Source organism: Lycium ferocissimum, unplaced genomic scaffold (genome assembly GCF_029784015.1).
Source record: "Lycium ferocissimum isolate CSIRO_LF1 unplaced genomic scaffold, AGI_CSIRO_Lferr_CH_V1 ctg23302, whole genome shotgun sequence".
Taxonomy (NCBI): domain Eukaryota; kingdom Viridiplantae; phylum Streptophyta; class Magnoliopsida; order Solanales; family Solanaceae; genus Lycium; species Lycium ferocissimum.
The window spans coordinates 5,402-12,320 of NW_026720887.1; the positions used below are offsets into that span (position 1 = coordinate 5,402).

The 6,919-nt window shown below is 37.9% G+C and overlaps 1 long non-coding RNA gene across 1 annotated transcript; it reads left to right on the top strand.

Moving 5' to 3' along the window:
* The first annotated feature begins 5,640 nt into the window (after nt 1–5,640).
* LOC132043362 (uncharacterized) lies at nt 5,641–6,511 on the top strand. Its single transcript, XR_009411781.1, has 2 exons — nt 5,641–6,008; nt 6,064–6,511. It is a non-coding gene; the product is annotated as an uncharacterized LOC132043362 (long non-coding RNA).
* The last annotated feature ends 408 nt before the right edge of the window (nt 6,512–6,919 follow it).

A 6,919-nucleotide genomic window follows, 5' to 3' on the forward strand; every position in this document is an offset into this window, starting at 1 on the left:
CCAGAGTTATTTTTTGGAGCGAGTGGTACATGGACTTCACGGGTCCCTCATGGGTTGTGCTGCCGAGACGTGATGTTCCATTGTCAGAGTACCTGTGTACGATTCATATGCATTGCACTCATCATTCATCCATTATTGCATTGCATTGTCCCTCTTGGTTTTGTGTGATATGGTTGTGATATGATTGTGATATCTTTTGGTTCGGATTGGTTATATTGAGACGTGGCACAGCTGGGTTTAGATGCTATAACAAAGGTGTTGAACTGTTGTGATATGATTGTGACATACCTGTTTGGATTGGTTATACTGAGACTTGGTTTTAGATGCTATAATATAGGTGATGACTTGTACTGTGATTATGGATTCGTGATTGACTTGTACCTTGCTGTTTTACCTGTTTATCTTACTTTGATATCTTTATATATGCTACCTAGTCTTAGTCGGCCTATGATACCTACCAGTACTTGTTTTATCTTGACTGCCTTTGCATTCTTTTATGAATACGAGTACCGAGGTGGATCTCTTATCCTAAATGGTGATTATCGAGGTTGTTGCTGAGTCTATTTAGGGTGAGCATTCGCTACCTAAAGACTCTTCTACTATTTATGTCTTATTTTCATTCGAGACATCTTTTGAGATCTTATGTACTATTATCTCTATTCGGACTTCTAGTACTTAGTTAGATACTCTTGTATGACCAGACCAGATACTGGGGTGAATTTCATTTACTTTCGTACTTATTTATATTATATTGTGAGACTTACGTTATTTTACTTTCTTCTGCTACTTTATATTATTTATGAATGTTGAGTTAATGGTCCGCCTACTGAGGTGGGAAAGGTAGGTGCCCGCTCGACTTAGTGAAATTGGGTCGTGACAAGTTAGTAACAGAGCCCTAGGTTACTCGGTCTATAATACAAAAGCGTGTCTAGCAGAGTCTTGTGGATCGGTACGATGAGCTTCGTATCTATCTGCGAGAGGCTATAAAACATTTTAGGAAACTTCCAATTCTTTCATTCTCTCGTGCGACTTCATTCAAATTAGTATCTAGTCGATTGCAATTGGTATCTGCACTTTCTTATCTTAATCACCCACGGAGGATGGAAACTTATCCTTAAATTCTTATGTGAATGGCTGATCTATGACATGTCGTGGTATGGTACGAGATGTGTTATTCTAATTCGGACACGTGATCAAGTTCAGTCTCTAGTTATGGCCTAAGGATTCGATTGTGTGGAGTCGCGATTAGACTCGATTATCGAGTAGAGTCGCGATTAGACTCGTTTATTGTGAGAGTTCATGAGAAATAGAAAAGATAGTTCAGAGGGTTACATAGTCGCCATGTTTCAGCGTTGGGTTGCTCGGAAGTGATAAAGGGCATTGACGGCTTAACAATAGTGGGTTGCTCGATGATATGAACGGTTTGGGAAAAACTACAGCTTTGTCAAAGATTTATGATGGTGTGCATGATGATGGTGTACCAATGGCGGATCGACAATTCAGCAGCGATAGGGTCGTGACAAGTTAGCATCGGAGCCCTAGGTTACTCGGTCTATAATACAAAAGCGTGTCTAGCAGAGTCTTGTGGATTGGTACGATGAGCTTAGTATATATCTGCGAGAGGTTATAAGACATTTTAGGAAACTTCCAATTCTTCATTCTCTCGTGCGACTTCATTCAAATTGGTATCTAGTCGATTGCAATTGGTATCTGCACTTTCTTATCTTAATCACCCACGGAGGATGGAAACTTGTCCTTAAATTCTTATGCGAATGGTTGATCTATGACGTGTCGTGGTATGGTACGAGTTGTGTTATTCTAATTCGGACACGTGATCAAGTTCAGTCTCTAGTTATGGCCTAAGGATTCAATTGTGTGGAGTCGCGATTAGACTCGATTATCGAGTAGAGTCGCGATTAGACTCGTTTATTGTGAGAGTTCATAAGAAATAGAAAAGATAGTTCAGAGGGTTACATGGTCGCCATGTTTCAGCGTTGGGTTGCTCGGAAGTGATAAAGGGCATTGATGGCTTAACAATAGTGGGTTGCTCGATGATATGAACGGTTTGGGAAAAACTACAGCTTTGTCAAGGATTTATGATGGTGTGCATGACAATGGTGTACCAATGGCGGGTCGACAATTCAGCAGCGGTAGAGTATTAGACGTCAGTATGTGAGGAAAAGTGCAAGTTCGGTAATGACCATCGAACTGGGCAAATGTATTGTGATCGCGGGTAATAAAGAAAAAAAGTTGACAATAAGGACATAAAGGAAGACTTTTGTGGAAAGCGTATAGCGAAGTGAGACTTCATAGAATATATTTTATACATGAGTACTTTTCATGAGATTGGGAAGGGAGAAATTGGTATCTGACATGGTTGTCAGGATAAGGTGGCAATTGATACGAGGGAGAATTTCATGTCCGGTTATGAACGGTAAAGAGGGTTCGGCAGAATGGTACCGATAGAAGTGGATGTCAGAGCTATGGTTATTATGGAGTCTTGAATCTTGTGGAAATAATTAGGCATAGTTTGGTAACGGTCGTACTTATATGTTCACGTGATATTTCAGGGATATGGTGCTAAAAGTCATTCTTGATATATGCTTGTTGATGTTAAAGGACTACTCTGTTATTAATGAATACTATAGGCACATCGTTTGATCAGTAAATTTGAATGAGTTAATGACTTGAGGAGTTACTGGTTGTTTCACTTAGATTTGAGGAGAAATATTAATATTGTTTTGTGGTTCATTTGGCTTAGATGGATGATTAGTTTAGAGGATCAAGTGGATTTGAGTGTTTGTTGGTTGATAGTGATAAAAGTGATTTGAAATGAAACACGGGAACTAAAAGATTACAATGAGGCATCTTGCTATCTGGTTCAAGGGATCAAGGTTTGTAAGACTTGAGGTGAGGTAATATAGGTACTTGAGTCATGTTGGATTGCGGTGGCATTATATCATAACCTTCATTAAAAGGTATGACCGATGAGGTCGATTGGTGTCTTCGAAGATAAGGGAAGAAAGAAAATCGTTGAAACAAGAATTAATGATGTGAGAGTTTGGTTGCAATTGTTCAGTGTAGAGTGGGCGAGAGAGTTTAAGGATGAGTTAGAATTTTCAATTGTGTCGTGAACTAATAGAGCCAGTGATTGACTAATGGAACGATTATCAGTGTTGGGCCAGTTTAAAAGTTTAGTACTCAGGAGGGTTAATCAGGTGTTGCACCTAATGTTCGTCTAAGGTTGGGGGCCTTGTATTCATTGTGTAAGTTTGACTAGGTTCCACTACTAGTGGTGTTATTACTAGGCTTATGTGATTGAATAAAAAGGGATTGGCGTGCAAGTGGTTAGAGGTGTTTAGATTCGAAAATTGAGGTAAGAGGTGATTCTTCGAGGACTAGTAACGTCAAGGATTTGAGTAAGGGATTAGTAAACATGGATACTTGAAATGGTAGATCAATGATGGGTTAACTGAGTTAAGTTTGAGATAACATTTCCAAACTTGAGTAAGGCAATTCGGGAAAGGACGCTTCAGTGAGATACATGAGGATATTAGTAAGACTGGCGATGTGATATGCCGGACTTGAGATTATGCGATACCTTTGGATTTAGAGTGTTCAATTTAGAGTTGTAAGCGTTAAGAAAACTATAATGAATAGAGTGTATGGCATACTATTATCTCCAGGTGTGATTCAGCTAGTGTGCGAGACTTATGGTTACGTGATAGACTACTGAGTGGGTTCGAGTAATGGTCAGATAATGTTGATGTATGTGAACTGATAGAAATTGGGAATTGAATAGTCAAGAAAAGGTATAGTTGATTGTGAATCGATAAGAAAAAGGTACATCTTGGGGATTTCTTGGGTCAGTATGGATTGTGGTGTCGTTTTCTTGCATATTCAGATGAGATGTGATTGTTGCGTGAGCTTAAGGAAGGATCAACAGAAATGGACTAAGTGATATGAGGAAAATTTCGTGAGGTTCGTGATCGGCAACTAGTGATAAGCATATTTCAATGACCCGACATGTTGAGGTTTATAAGAAGTGGCTTGGGGGTACACCGTTGGATAAGTTTCGTAACATTCTATAGTGGATGATTTAGCATGCTGTAAGAGCAAAGATTTGTGGAGTCCCTATCATGTGAGGACTAGAGTTATATTTTAGAGGTGAGACCCTACTCGTGGTAATATATTATGTTGCAAGTAATATTGACTGGATAGTTTGGGTAAGCGCTTTTGGTTATTAAAGACTTAGGGTAGTTGCATGAGATTTAGAGCGGCAGTTGTAAGATTGGATGCTTTCAAAAAATTTATGGGCATATCGAGGTGATACGATGAGAGGTTCGATGGTTAAATGATTATTATATGAGGCTTTAGGTTTTGCCGCGAAAAGTTCAGGATTGTATCGGATTTGCATGTCGGGTAAAGGTTGAGAAACATGAATATTGGAATCGTAAGGTATAGCTCTTCAGTACTAAGTTGATAACTTAGATAGGACTCAACTTGTGGAGTCAAGGGTGATAGACATGATTTGTTATGTGTGAGCAAAAGATTAGAATTGGCCGCCACAGATGTGCGATAGACTGTCATTGGTTTCGAAACTTCGGAGTCAGTTCAAATGACTATTGGTGATGTTGACACCCAATTTTGGCCCTCCTTTTCGTTTAATTAATTTCACTATGCTTCTCAGTCGTGAAAATTCCCCAATAAATGAGTTTGGAACATTTCCGCTAATTATTACACTATTTTTCGAGATATATTTCACTTAAGTTAAGGACATTTTTTATTATTTCCTAAAAATTACCAAACATCATATTCTTAATTATAAAAATTACTAAACATCATTTCTTTATAATTAAATCACTCAAAAAAAAAATAGTGTTAATATTCCTGTATCAATATTGGCGTTGGCATTTTTCCTTTAATCGTGTTTATTACTATATTAATCATCTTCTACTCTATTTTAAAACTAAATATGTATATTAAATTACTTGTATTGCAATTTATATAGGTATACATCTTGTGGGAAATATTTAGGACAAGGAAGCATATTTTAATTAATTGATTAGAGTAAAAAAAGGGTTAGAAATTAATTTATCTACCTAAAATATTGGGCCAAATCCTATTCCTATTCTACAAAATCCCCCTCCACCCGTTCAGCCCAAATCCCCAACCATCCCAGCCCCAACTTCCCCCACCCGGGCCCAAACCCCTAAACTAAATCCCCCAAGCCCCAAAATCAATCCCCATTTCATCTCTAACCTAACGAGACCCTAACGTTCCTCTCTCCTCTCCCTTTCAACGTTAACCGCCACCCCAACGTCACCACCACCCCACTCCCCGTCACTTCCATCACTTCACCACCACCACAGCAACATCCCACGAAATCCGCTGCCTTCTCTTTTCTCACACTCCATCTCTCGAAAGCTTGTGCTCCATGTGCAATTTCGGCCGATTTCAGGGAAGCCCATCCCATTTTCATCATCTCGTCGGTTGAAAGACATTTCCCAAAATTCCCCCCCCCCCCCTTATTTTTTCTTTATTTTTTTTTTGAACTTCGAATTCAAGTTTTAGAAACCCCTTAGTATTTTTTTTTTCTATAAATACGGACTTGAAGAAAAAATTGTTTTGAACAGTTTTTTTTAGGTTGAAAACTCCCCTTTGAACAAAGCTTTCATCGAGAGAATATCTCTTTCAAAGCTTCCATACTCAGAGAAAATCTTCTTTTAACTTTGAGTTTATTTTTGGCTGTCAAAATCTCTTTTCAAGTTCTCGGCTGAAATAACAAGTTTTCAAGTGGATTCAGAGACTCGACGAATACAATAGCCTTAGTTCGCTGTCACGGAGAAGGTAATCACATTCGGCCTATCTTCGTCTTTAATTTTATAAGAAGTAGAAATGTAGTCGTTCAAGTATTTCTCGTCATTTGCCTGGTTTGGTTGGCTGGAATATGTGTTCTCCTCATTTGTTGTAAATTAACGTGAAACGACTAATTTCGTCGAGTGTGTGTTCAAACCCGTCGCTGCTCGGCAAAAAGATAATTTTTTTTCTTTTGTGTTTTAGTACTTCAGTTGCTGTGTGTTTTCAGTTTCACATAGATTAGCACAGTTTCATTTCTTTTTAGATGTTTAAACTTTCTTTTAATGTTTGGAAATCTGTTTAGTCCATATAAAGCAGTGTCAGTTTCAATCGTGTTTAGGGAAAGGCGATTAAGCTTGTCCTAAGTTCTTCCCTGTGTTTAAAGATATGAATTTCTATTGTTAAAGTTTTAGTTCTGCCTTGGACTGAATACTTCATGAGGACATGAACTGCTTGTGTTACATTCAGTTGATTGCTTTATTTCCTTTGAATTGCGTTAAGCCTAGAACAAGATAATGACCTTGTCACAAGTAGTCTATTAAGGCCCTGTTAAGTTCACATTGCGTTAAATCAAGTAATAAATAAATCTCTTAATCTTGATCTGTAACTAAATCTCTGTTCAAAGATAATAAGAGGTTATTACTGTTTTGTTTCAGTATCTATTAAGCCTTGTGGTGTTCCTTGTTTTGTTGTGTTGTAGGATTACTGAAAAATATATAATTGTTTAAATATCAATGTATTTATGTACTGGTCCCTGTCCTTTGTATTGAATCCATTTTCTTTAAAAAGATAAGCTAACTACTTGGTTTAAAACTTCATGTGAGTAGGAAGTCATAATAACTTCCCCTTTTGTAGTTCAAGTCACCTAGTTACATAAATGTGTCCACATGTTAAACTTGAGCTAGCCATGCTGAAACTGTCAGTGCCTTTTATCTAAGAACGAAGTTCCAACTTGTTGAGATTGCTCCTCCTTAATGTGATTTGGCACTCCCCTTCCTTGAATAAAAACTTTTGCCACGGTTTTCATATATGATGTTGCCCCTGCTTTCATGAAATCTGT